Here is a 13,073-nt window from a genome sequence, read left to right as displayed (position 1 = left end):
CAGGTCTCTCTTAGACCTGACCCTTTAGGAATGCAAAGTTTGGAAATAGAGGTCTGGTCTTATCCTAGCTCTGCCATCACCTGAAGATGTAATTACAAGCAGGCAAGTCCTTCCCTTCTCTGTGTCGTCACTATAATGTAGGAATGGTCACCCTGGCGGTGTCTACCAACTATGTGTTTGAAGAGGCTCAAGTAACAATATGCAAATAACACTACCTTGTGTGTTCTGAGCACCCACCGTGTGTCACTCTGCTAAGCACGCCCCACCCGTGATCCCCAATTCTCTTGACACCCCTGTGGGGTAAGAGGTAGTACCCTTCCCATGTTGCAGCTCAGGAAGCTGAGGCAGTCTGACTCCAGAGCCCATGCTTTGTCCCCAGGGTATGTGTGAATGTGCCAGGTTAACTGCAAAGAGCTTTGTTGCTGCTGTCTTTGCAAAGCCCTTTCACATTCAGTTTCTAATTTTTATCCAAGAGACAAGCTTATGAGGTGGGTGGGGAGTTCCAGATATTCTTATCCAGCCTTCGAGTCAGTGCAAGCTGTTGTGTTCTGGTTATTTTTGTGTCTCGTCTCCCAAACTAGATTGTAGGCTCCTGGAGAATTTTTGGGAGACCATGTGACTCCTTTGCATGTCCCTTTGGACAGGCAGCACTGTCCTTGTTCAAAGTAGCCTGAAAGATTTCCTTCACATCCCCTTCTTTGGTTAACATACGCTGCGTGCACACAAACACACATGTCCATGAGACACACCTGTCCATGAGTGGACAGGTGATTCAGCTCCCAGCCACTCTTATAACTGAATCCCTCTGACTGAAGCGATTGGCTCAAGGGGCAGGCCTGGACCTGACCAGGGCCAATCAGAGACCCACCTTGGAATTTATACATGGAACTGGGATTACTAAACTGGAGCCTGGCAACCATGTTTCCTACCCACTGGGGAGGTCTTTCTGGCATAGGGAAAAAAAGGTCAGCGTGCCGGGAGCAGCAGAGACACCCAGAGAAAAGGAGAATGTGAGGCTGGAAGTCCTAAATTCCATCTCCCGGGACCCTGGTTCTTCAGTTCTCCATTTTGTGAGCTCCCCCAGTATCCTTCCTGGGTTTGGGGCCAATAAACTTTTCTTTTTTTTTTAAACTGAAGAGACTTGGTATTGGCTACTGCCATTTGTAATCAAAACAACCCTGGCTAATATGCTGTAAGGAGACTGTGCGCCCATTTCCACAACACTAAAGAGGCCAGAACACTTCTGGGACTCCTGTCTGTGAACAGTCTCCAGACCACATAAGGAAATTGCCCTTTGGACCAGCCTGAGGCCTCAGTTCCTTAGTGAAATGAGACAGAAAGCGAATAAATAAATTATACCATCTATTCTCTAGTCAAAATCAACATCTACCAGACTTGGCTCTGAACCACTTGGAGCTGTTTCCAAAATTTGGTTCCACCCCTAAGGATTTGCTACCATGGAGGGCAGCAAAACAACCCTCGGAGGCTTGGAAGGCAGGTGAAAGAGGAGCATTCCAAAGCATGTTCCTAACCAGGCAGCACCACTGAAGGAAGAGTTTAGATTCCCCTTGGGACTTCTTAGAACTACACATGCTAAAAATAATGACAATTTATCTGGATGGGTAAGGCACAAAATGCAAAAGGTATCATTCTGTGGGTTGCCTTTTCACTCTCTTGATAGTATCCTTTGATGCACAAAAGTTTTTAATTTTGATAAAGTCCAGTTTATCTATGGATTCTTCTATTGCCTATGCTTTGGGTGTCATATCCAAGAAATCATTGCCAAATCAATGTGAAGAATGTTATCCCCTGTGTTTTCTTCTGAGAGCTTTACAGTTTTAAGTCTTTGATCCATTATGAATTAATTTTCATACACAGTATAAGGGTCCAACTTCATTCTTTTTCATATTAATATGTTATATGAATATTATATGATAGATAATTTCCCCAGTACCATTTGTTGACAAGACTGTCCTTTTCCTCTTATTGAAAACAATTTAGCCTTATATTCGAAGTCTTTTTTTTTTCTCTAGGCTCTCTGTTATGGTCCATTGACCTAGGTATCTGTACTCACACCAGTACCATACTGCCTTGATTACTATAGCTTTGTAATAAGTTTTGAAATCAGGAAGTGTGACTCCTCCAACTTTGTTGTTTTTTTCAAGATGTTTTGGCTATGCGGGGTCCATTGAGATTCCATTTTGAATTTTAAATGGAATGAATTTTTCTATTTCTTAAAAAAATTTTTGGTGGGATTTTTATAGGGGTTGCATTGAATCTGCAGATCACTTTGGGTAGTATTGAAAGCTTAACAATATTAAGTCTTCCAATCAATAAATACTGGATATCTTTCAATTTTTGTGTCTTCTTTATTTCAGAAATGTTTTGTAGCATTCAATGTACAACCCTTACTCTTAAGTCACTTCAGTCATGTCCGACTCTTCTCAACCCCATGGATTGCAGCCCACCAGGTTCCTCCGTCCGTGGGATTTTCCAGGCAACAGTACTCTTCCCTAGTTATGTTTATTTCTAGGTATTTTATTCTTTTTGATGCTATTGTAGATGAAGTTGATAACAAGGGCTTTTCCCTTTATTCTGTTAATGTGATATATTATACTGATTGGTTTTCATATATTAAACCATCCCTGCATTCCAGAAAAAAGTCCCATGTCATCATGTGTATAATGCTTTTAATATGCTGTTGAATTTTGGTTTGCTAGCATTTTGTTGAGAAGTTTAACATTAATATTTATAAGGAATATACATCTGTAGCTTTGTTTTCTTGTATGTCTTTTCTTGTATGTCTGGCTGTGGTATCAGACTAATGCTGGCCTCATAGGACGTGTTAAGAAATACTTCCTTTTCAAATTTTTAGAAGATTTTGAGAAGGGTTGGTGTTAATTCTGAAATGTTTGGTAGAATTCAACAAGGAAGCCATCTTGTCTTACTCTTTTCTTTATTGGGAGATTTTGATCTTCTTAATCATTCTTCTTAATATCCTCATTTGTATTTGCATTTACCATATTTGGCCAATTTTTTATTGATAAACATTTCCAATCTTTTTCTATTATAAACAATGCTGCTATGAACATCCTTGGAACAAAACTTTTTAAAAATATTTATTTACTTATTTGGCTGTGTCAAGTCTTAGTTGCAGTACATCAGATATTCATTACATCATGAGAGATCTTTCTCTAGCTGTGGTGCATGGGCTCTTCAGTTGTAGTACACAGGCTTAGTTGCTCTTTGGCATGTGGGATCTTAGTTCCCTGACCAGGAGTCAAACCCATGTCCCCTGTATTACAAGGTGGATTCTTAACTACTGGACCACCAGGGAAGTCCTGGGACAAACCTCTGAATATATAAAGTTTGGTAAGGCATTTTATTCTTTTGGTAAGGTATCACATTATTTTATGGTCACATCTCTCACCGGAGCTAAGTGATATTGGAAATGGGAAGGTCCACCAAGACAGATCTTTTCATTCATCATTTGCCAGAAAAGGGGGACAATTTATAAATGTGTGTTCATGGTACAGTCCCCTTGTATTTAATACAATGCACATTACCAATATATTTTGTTGAATCAGTTAAAGAAGGAAGTCAGTCCTGATGTTTGCTTGAAATCTTCCCACATTACTCCAACCTTGAAGAGTCTTTGAAACTTAAGGTTGGAAGTAACTTCATAGGTCATGAGGTCAACCAGTCCCACACGCCCACTTCTCAGTTAAGGCTTAAATTGTTTCTACTATGACTCAAGCAAGCATTGCTCCACTTTGAATCCCTCTACTGCCTGGGGACACAGTGTCTCCAGGGTGCCCACTCCACTCCACAAAGAGTATTGGGTAAATAACATGCCTTGGTCATGGGACAACAGACAGCCCTGAACCCAGGAGATGTCTCTGCTATACCTATTACTCTGCCCTGGGAACCAAACAGCGAAAAGAAATCCCTTTCAGAGCTCCAACTTCAAATATTTCGGGGTAGTGCTCATATCTTTTGGAGACTTTGCCTATTTCACCATTCCCAATTCTCTCCCTTCCCCAAACTAATGGACCAAAACCCAAATTCATCATAGCCTCCAAAGCCCCACCAAACTGGCCCATCTTGCTAACCTCAGCTCACTCACCTCTCCTTTGGGCTCACCTCACACAGCCTCTTTTTTGTTGGGTGACACTGCCAAGCTTTTCCCTGCCTTCCTCTAAATTCAGTGACTGGAGGGCTTGTGGATGCCTGGGTAGATCTCTGAACCTCATGGAGGGCGCCCTATAAGACAAGGGCCCTGGTACCATAGGACCTCCCAGGCCCCATGGATGGCATGGATAGGGGGCAGGCAGCTGATATGGATGAATTACCAGGATGGGGACACCGACTTGGCCACCACAGGGCATCTGAATTGAGGGAAAAAAATGAAAGAGGTCAAAAAGGAGACAACCACAAGTGACTTTTCCACCTTGTCCTGTTTGGGAGCATCCCCCAGCCCCAGTCTACTCCAGGATCCCAGATGCAAGACAGTGCTGGTGCCTCCCCACTGTGCACCCCCTCTCCACCAGCTGACCCCCACCGCCAGGGTTGCCTGTGTCCCTTTGTCCAGGGCCCACCCTCCTCTTTCTATTTCCCAGCATCTTTGTGCTTCCATTCCAAGCTGGGTTGGGCCAGGAGACAGCCACCGTGTCAGAGCTTGGGGACAGTATGGCAGGTGTGGATTCTGGGACCCTGGCTCTTGCCTGAGCTTCAGCACTTGGTGGGGAGGTGGGAGACCCAAGCAAGGGGGTCTGGAGGTGGGACAGTCAGCCAGAGGCTAAGATATGGATGCTTATCATGGAGGTTCACCAACTAACCATCTGTGCCCCCTGGGCAAGTCCCATTTCCTGCCTAGTCGCGCATGTCCAGGTGTGAAAGGGGATTGGGCCGGGTCATCTGCAGAGCCCCCTCAGCTTCTGACATCCTGAGTCTCTGGGCCCAGGGGGTGGGACACTGAGTGGTCCCTGGCAGAGTCATCCCAGCCTCAGTGCTCCCAGAGCCCCAGCCCTCAACAGTCCCTTCCATGCTGCCCCCCCATCTCCCTCTCAGCTGTAGGGCTGCTTAACCTCCACAGGCGGCTGAGGAGCTAGAGTGACTGTAAAAGGGAAGGAATGTCCAGAGGCAATTGTTTCTTCCTGATATCACCGCGGGGGAGGTTGGGTTGGGGGGCCCAGCTGGAACGGTGGCGTCAGGATTATCCCTGAGACTCATCCCCCGCCACCCCGGCCTCCCCCCTGCACTGGCCCCCCTGGCCCCGCAGCCAGCAATCACCCTTCTCATCGGCCACCCTCTGCATCTCACTGGTTTAAGACCTCCAAGGCCTCCCTCTCCCACCTCTCTCCACCTTCTGACCCTAGACCCTCTCTTGGGACCCCTCCTTCATGGCACCCCCACCCCAGCTCTTAAAAATTCCTCCCACATCTCCTCCTCGTCAACCCCACACCCCTGACCTAGCTCCTTCTCTGGGGAGGCCCCACAGGCTGGCTCCAACCCCCTCCTGACCTACGCTCCTTTTACAGACATGGAGTGCTGCGGGTTTTCTGCCAAAGTAGGAGAAGTCTGAGGCTGATCTCACCTCCTCCTTATAGGCTGCCTTGCAGGCTGGGGAGGAGGCAGTGGGGACAGGGAGGCTGAGCCTCAAAGAGAGGAGCTAGTAGATGGAGGTGAAAGTGCTTTGTAGACTCTGAGCATCCGGTAGCTTTCAGGTGTTATTTGAATCAGTAAGAGGTTTGAGGCGAGGAGGATGGAGACGGAAGTCAGTTTGAAGGAAGAGGAGGGAGCTTTGCTAGCATGAAGGGAAGGTCCCCAAGAAGGCATCCTGGTGCCCTGGGAGCAGCATATGGCTGGGAGTTTAGGAGGCCAGAGTCCTGGCCAGCCCCATATTAGCTGTGTGACCTTGGACTGGTTGCATCTCCTCTCTGGGTTGCAGTGTCTCCTTGCTTAAAATGAAATATCCTGGACGTCCCTCCCTATTCTGACCCCCAAATTAGGAGGGAGAGAGGCCCTTTCTTATGAAAAGGTGCCTCCCTGGGCTGCCTCGTCTGAAGCCTTTTTGCTCAGACAGACTCCTATCAAGCCAAATCCAAACACTGGCGCATACCTAGAACACACCCAACCCCACCGTGTGTTGATGAGAGGTGGCTACACCTGCCAGCAGAAATGGACTCAGCCTCCTCTGTAGAGACACATTCTCCCTCCCCGCAGGTTCCTCCTGCCTCCCCGTCTCTGTTGGCTCTGTCCTCACTGTGTGAGCACCTGTTCCTGCCCCACAGAACAGACACAGCCCCCACCTCCTCATGGGTTCCTGGCGTCTCAGCTGCTGCCCCCACCACATCCAGCCACCTCCCCACAGTTCCCAGCCATCTAGGGGGATACCCCGAATTCTCCAAGTCCCCTCAGTCCTGAGCCATTTCCTGAAGAGGCAGGGGAGCCCTCTCTTTCCAACACAAATACGCACCATCCCCTCAGCTGAAACCCAAAGAGAATAAGAGAAAACTGTCCTTGATCAGACTAGGGTTTATCAGGGTGGAGGAGGGGCAGGGGTGTGAGAACTTGGGTGGGAAGGTGTCAGGGTGAGTTGGGAGCAGCTGAGCTGGTGTAGGGTGGCACCCAGCCCTGCTCCAACCTCTGTGAAAGGAGATTTCATGGGTTTCTCTGCCTACCTACAGACTCACACTCTAGAGAGTCGCTCAGGGCCTAACTCTAACCTGTCTGCTGAAATGTAAGTTCCTTCTTTCTTAGACCTTAACCCAGATAGAGAAATAGAGCTTCCCTTCTTCCCCAGGATTCTCTGCCATTCTTAGTGCCATCACTCACCCCTCTCTTCTGCCTGATTTATCCCCATTCCTTTTATCTTTCTTCATAGGCTGTTTTTGGTTTCAACCCCTCCAGTTTGGTCATATCCCTGCCGTCCTGGGCGCTTTCCAGGTTTCCTACATCCCTCTGAGGCTGTGGAGTGCTTTAAACAGAGCCTGAGCAGGCTGGCAATGACCTCACGGGGCCACTATGCACAGTTGCTATCTATAGCCTTATAGGATCATCCTCCTCTTCCTCCAGCCAGCTGAGTCACAGTCAGCTTGGGGTCCACTCAGACCCCAGGGTCTTCTCTGCCACTCCAGACCACAGCCCATTACAGCACCCTGAGCTGTTTTCACTGCTGGGTCAGATGCTTATTCTTCAAATTTTCCAAACACACAATGAAAGTGAGTCCTGGGTTCCAGAAAATGGCCATTAAAAAAAATTACCTAATTAATTGGGGGAGGGGTGCACTGCACGAGGCATGCAGGATTAGTTCCCTGCCCAGGCCTCAAACCTGAGCCTCTTGAGTGGAAATGCAGAGCCTTAACCACTGGACCACCAGAGAAGTCCCAGAAGATACCCATTCTTGAACCTTCAGTGTTTTTATAGCCCCAGATAGAAATCTTCTCACACCTGTCCAGACAGCCAGCCAATGGCCTAAGTTCCATTCGACTTTGCAGGGGTAGGGGACAAAGGGAGGAATTTGGGGAGCGGCTCCTGGGCCACTGCCTGGGTTCAGATTGGATCTACCACTCTTGGGTGAGTTGCTTCACCCCTCTGAGCCTCAGTTTCCTCATCTGTAAAATGATTATAATAGCATAGGGTTTGGGGAAGACTGAATGAGAAATGGACTGTAAAGCACTTAGCACTTAGCCTAGCACACAGTGAGTGTAAAGTAAGTGCCAGCCATTACTAATATTTTATCCTGTTTGCACCAACAGGAAATTGATTCCTGGAGGTCCAGGTCTGGCTTGAGTTCTTGCTTTAGGACAGCAGGTAGAGGCCAAGATTCATAGCCAAGACTGCCTAACTCCAAAGCTCTCTATCACAGGCTATGCTGCCTCTGATAATAGCATAGGTACCACTTACCGAGGGCTTCCCATGTGGTTCAGTGGTAAAGAATCCACGTGTCAATGCAGAAGACTCGGGTTCGATCCCTGGGTCAGGAAGATTTCCTAGAGGAGAAAAGGGCAACCTGCTCCAATATTCTTCCCTGGAAAACTCCATGGACAGAGGAGCCTGGTGGGCTACAGTCCATAGGGTTCCAAAGAGTCAAACAGGACTGAACAACTGAGCACACACCACTTATTGAGCACCTACTGTATACTTCAGAAGAATATAATGGAGTAGAAGGACATGCGCACATCTTCTCCTGAGAGAACTCCAAAATTACAACTAGCTGCTGAACAACCATTGACAGGAGAATGTTGGATACCACCAAACAAAGATACCCCATGTCCAAAGGCAAAGGAGAAGCCCCAGGAAGATGGTAGGAAGGGCGAAATTGCTTTTAGAATCAAAACCCATACCCACACGTGGAGGGCTCAAACAAACCTTGTGCACACCAGAACCCAGAGACCCCACAGAGACTGAGCCAGACCTGTGTTTGAGTGTCTCCTGCAGAGATTTGGGTCAGCAGTGGCCTGCCGCAGAGAGAGGGTCTCTGGGTGCAACAGACCTGGGTATGGCATAAGCTCTCTTGGAAGAGGTCTCCATTAACTCCACCATAGAGCCACCAGAACTTACACAGGACTGAGGAAACAGACTCTTTGAGGTACAAGCAAAACAGACTCTTTGTGTGCACCAGGACCCAGGAGAAAGGAGCAGTGACCCCAAAAGAGACTGATCCAGACTTGCCTGTGAGTGCCCAGGAGTCTCTGGCACAGGCGTGGGTGGGCAGTGGCCTGCTACAGGGTCGGGGGCACTCAGTGCAGCAGCACATGCATGGGACCTTTTGAAGGAGGTTGCCATTATCTTCTTTACCTCCACCATGGTTTGGCCTCAGGTCAAAAAACAGGGAGGGAACACAGCCCCGCCCATCAACAGAAAATGGATTAAAGATTTACTGAACTGTGGTGTTGGAGAAGACTCTTGAGAGTCCCTCGGACTGCAAGGAGATCCAACCAATCAATCCTAAAGGAAATCAGTTCTGAATATTCATTGGAAGGACTGATGCTGAAGCTGAAGTTCCAATATTTTGGCCACTTGATGCAAAGAACTGACTCATTGGAAAAGACCTTGATGCTGGGAAAGATCGAAGGCAGGAGGAGAAGGGGATGACAGAGGATGAGATGGTTGGATGGCATCACTGACTCGATGGACATGAGTTTGAGTAAGTTCCAGGAGTTGGTGATGGACAGGGAAGCCTGGCGTGCTGCAGTCCATGGGATCACAAAGAGTCAGACACAACTGAGTGACTGAACTGAACTGAGCATTGCCCCACTCATCATAACAAGGCCCAGTTTCCCCCTCAGTCAGTCTCTCCCATCAGGAAGTTTCCATAAGCTTCTTATCCTTACCCATCAGAGGGCCAAGAGAATGAAAACCACAATCACAGAAAACTAATCAAACTGATCACATGGACCACAGCCTTGTCTAACTCAATGAAACTATGAGCCATGCCATATAGGCCCACCCAAGATGGAGGGGTCAGGTGGAGAGTTCTGACAAAATGTGGTCCACTGGAGGAGGGAATGGCAAACCACTTCAGTATTCTTGCCTTAGGAACCCCATGAGCAGTATGAAAAGGCAAAAAGATAGGACACTGAAAGATGAAGTCTCCAGGTCAGTAGGTGCCCAATATGCTACTGGAGATCAGTGGAGAACTAACTCCAGAAGGAATGAAAAGACAGAATCAAAGCAAAAACAACACCCAGTTATGGATGTGACTGGTAATGGAAGTAAAATCGATGCTGTAAAGAACAATATTGCACAGGAACTTGGAATGTTAGGTCCACGAATCAGGGCAAATTAGAAGTGGTCAAACAGGAGATGGCAAGAGTGAATGTCAACATTTTAGGAATCAGTGAACTAAAATGGACTGGAATGTGTGAATTTAACTCAGATGACCATTATATCTACTACTATGGGCAAGAATCCCTTAGAAAAAATGGAGTAGCCATCATAGTCAACAAAAGAGTCTGAAATGCAGTACTTGGATGCAATGTCAAGAACGACAGAATGATCTCTGTTCGTTTCCAAGGCAAACCATTCAATATCACAGTAATCCAAGTCTATGCCCTGACCTGTAATGCTGAAGAAGCTGAAGTTGAACGGTTCTATGAAGACCTACAAGATCTTCTAGAACTAACACCCAAAAAAGATATCTTTTTATCATAGGGGACTGGAACACAAAAGTAGGAAGTCAAGAGATACCTGGAGTAACAGGCAAATTTGGCCTTGGAGTACAAAACGAAGCAGGTCAAAGGCTAACAGAGTTTTGCCAAGAGAACACACTGATCATAGCAAACAGCCTCTTCTAACAACACAAGAGAAGACTCTACACATGGACATCACCAGATGGTTAATGCTGAAATCAGACTGATTACATTCTTTGCAGCCAAAGATGGAGAAGCTCTATCTATACAGTCAGCAAAAACAAGACCGGGAGCTGACTGTGGCTCAGATCATGAACTCCTTATTGCCAAATTCAGACTTAAGTTGAAGAAAGTAGGGAAAACCACTAGACCATTCAGGTATGACCTAACCCTTACAATTATACAATGGAAGTGACAAATAGATTCAAGGGATTAGATCTGATAGACAGAGTGCCTGAAGAACTATGGATGGAGGTTCGTGACATTGTACAGGAGGCAGTGATCAAGACCATTTCCAAGAAAAAGAAATGCAAAAAGGCAAAATGGTTGTCTGAGGAGACCTTACAAATAGACGTGAAAAGAAGAGAAGCTAAAGGCAAAGGAGAAAAGGAAAGATATATCCATTTGAATGCAGAGTTCCAAAGAATAGCATGGAGAGATAAGAAAGCCTTCCTCAGTGATCAATGCAAAGAAATAGAGGAAAACAATAGGATGGGAAAGACTAGAGATCTCTTCAAGAAAATTAGAGATACCAAGGGAACATTTTATGCAAAGATGGGCACAATAAAGGACAGAAATGGTAGGGACCTAACAGAAGCAGAAGATATTAAGAAGAGGTAGCAAGCATACACAGAAGAACTATACAAAAAAGATCGTCATGACCCAGATAACGACGATGGTGTAATCACTCACCTAGAGCCAGACATCCTGGAATGTGAAGTCAAGTGGGCCTTAGGAAGCATCACTGTGAACAAAGCTACTGGAGGTGATGGAATTCCAGTTGAGCTATTTCAAATCCTGAAAGATGATGCTGTGAAAATGCTGCACTCAATATTCCAGCAAATTTGGAAAACTCAGCAGCAGCCACAGGACTGGAAAAGATCAGTTTTCATCCCAATCCCAAAGAAAGGGAATGCCAAAGATTGCTCAAACTACCACACAATTGCACTCATCTCACACACTAGCCAAGTAATGCTCAAAATTCTCCAAGCCAGGCTTCAAGAGTATGTGAACCGTGAACTTTCAGATGTTCAAGCTGAATTTAGAAAAGGCAGAGGAACCAGAGATCAAATTGCCGACATCCACTGGATCATTGAAAAAGCACGAGAGTTCCAGAAAAACATCTACTTCTGCTTTATTGACTATGCAAAAGTCTTTGACTGTGTGGATCATAACAAACTATAGAAAATTCTTAAAGAGATGGGAATATCAGACCACCTGACCTGCTTTTTGAGATATCTGTATGCAGGTCAAGAAACAACAGTTTGAACTGTACATGGAATAACAGACTGGTTCCAATCGGGAAAGGAGTACGTCAAGGCTGTATATTGTCACCCTACTTATTTAACTTATATACAGAGTACATCATGCAAAATTCCAAGCTGAATGAAGCACAAGCTGAAATTAAGATTGCTGGGAGAAATATCAATAACCTCAGATATGCAGATGACACAACCCTTATGGCAGAAAGTGAAGAAGAACTAAAGAGCCTCTTGATGAAAGTGAAAGAGGAGAGTGAAAAAGTTGGCTTAAAGCTCAACATTCAGAAAACTAAGATCATGGCATCCGGTACCATCACTTCATGGCAAATCGACGGGGAAATAATGGAAACAGTGAGAGACTTTATTTTGGGGCACTCCAAAATCACTATAGATGGTGACTGCAGCCATGAAATTAAGATACTTGCTCTTCGGAAGAAAAGCTATGACCAACCTAGACAGCATATTAAAAAGCAGAGACATTACTTTACCAACAAAAGTCTGTTAAGTCAAAGGTATGGTTTTTCCAGTAGTCATGTATGGATATGAGAGTTGGACTATAAAGAAAGCTGAGTGCGGAAGAATTGATGCTTTTGTACTGTGGTGTTGAAAAAGACTCTTGAGAGTCCCTTGGACTGCAAGGAGATTCAACCAGTCAATCTTAAAGGAAATCAGTCCTGAATATTCATTGGAAGGACTGATGCTGAAGCTGAAACTCCTATACTTTGGCCATCTGAGGCGAAGACCTGACTCACTGGAAAAGACCCTGATCCTGGGAAAGATTGAAGGTGGGAGGAGAAAGGGATGACAGAGGATGAGATGGTTGAATGGCATCACCGACTCGGTGGACATGAGTTTGAGTAAGCTCCGGAAGTTGGTGATGGACAGGGAAGCCTGGCGTGTTGCAGTCCATGGGGTCACAAAGAGTCGGACACGACTGAGCGACTGAACTGAACTGAACTGTATATTTGGCATGGTATTCTGGATACCTGCTATGTAAAAATCACTATCTCCAATCTTCATGACACTGGGAAGTAACTATTAACCTCATTTTTCAGTTATAGACATTATGCTCAGAGAGGTTGGGTTAGTTCCCTAAGGTTATACAGGAAGTAAAAACAAAGTCTGGGTTTGAACTAAGGTTCAAATCTTAGCCCATGGTTCCTAGAAACCCAGTTCATTTCTGTGTGTGGTCACTAAGGCCTTGCCATAAACCGCGTTGGCAGGCTCAGCTCTAGGTCCTTCCCCTTTTAACTTGGCCCTAGCTGGGGATCTCCACTGAAAAGTCCCTTGTCCAGTGGACAAGTCTCTCTCCACGTTCGGCCCTGCTTCTCTCCCCAACCCCACTGCCCTCAGATATGGGGCTGGGCTTGGAAAGAGCAGCAGACTCTGGCCTTCATCTCACAGGAGCTGGGGTAGAGCACTAAAGATTTCCTATCTGGGAAATATAGGGGCCACT

At 46.1% G+C, this 13,073-nt stretch overlaps 1 long non-coding RNA gene across 1 annotated transcript; it reads right to left on the bottom strand.

The window, feature by feature from the left end:
• Positions 1–3,105: 3,105 nt before the first annotated feature.
• On the bottom strand, positions 3,106–7,993 carry LOC129647849 (uncharacterized). The gene is made up of 2 exons (XR_008712541.1): positions 7,909–7,993; positions 3,106–4,388 (listed from the first exon to the last, which is right to left on the bottom strand). It is a non-coding gene; the product is annotated as an uncharacterized LOC129647849 (long non-coding RNA).
• Positions 7,994–13,073: the final 5,080 nt, after the last annotated feature.

This window comes from Bubalus kerabau, chromosome 3 (assembly GCF_029407905.1).
Source record: "Bubalus kerabau isolate K-KA32 ecotype Philippines breed swamp buffalo chromosome 3, PCC_UOA_SB_1v2, whole genome shotgun sequence".
NCBI lineage: Eukaryota > Metazoa > Chordata > Mammalia > Artiodactyla > Bovidae > Bubalus > Bubalus kerabau.
This window is presented reverse-complemented; position numbering and strand designations above follow the sequence as displayed.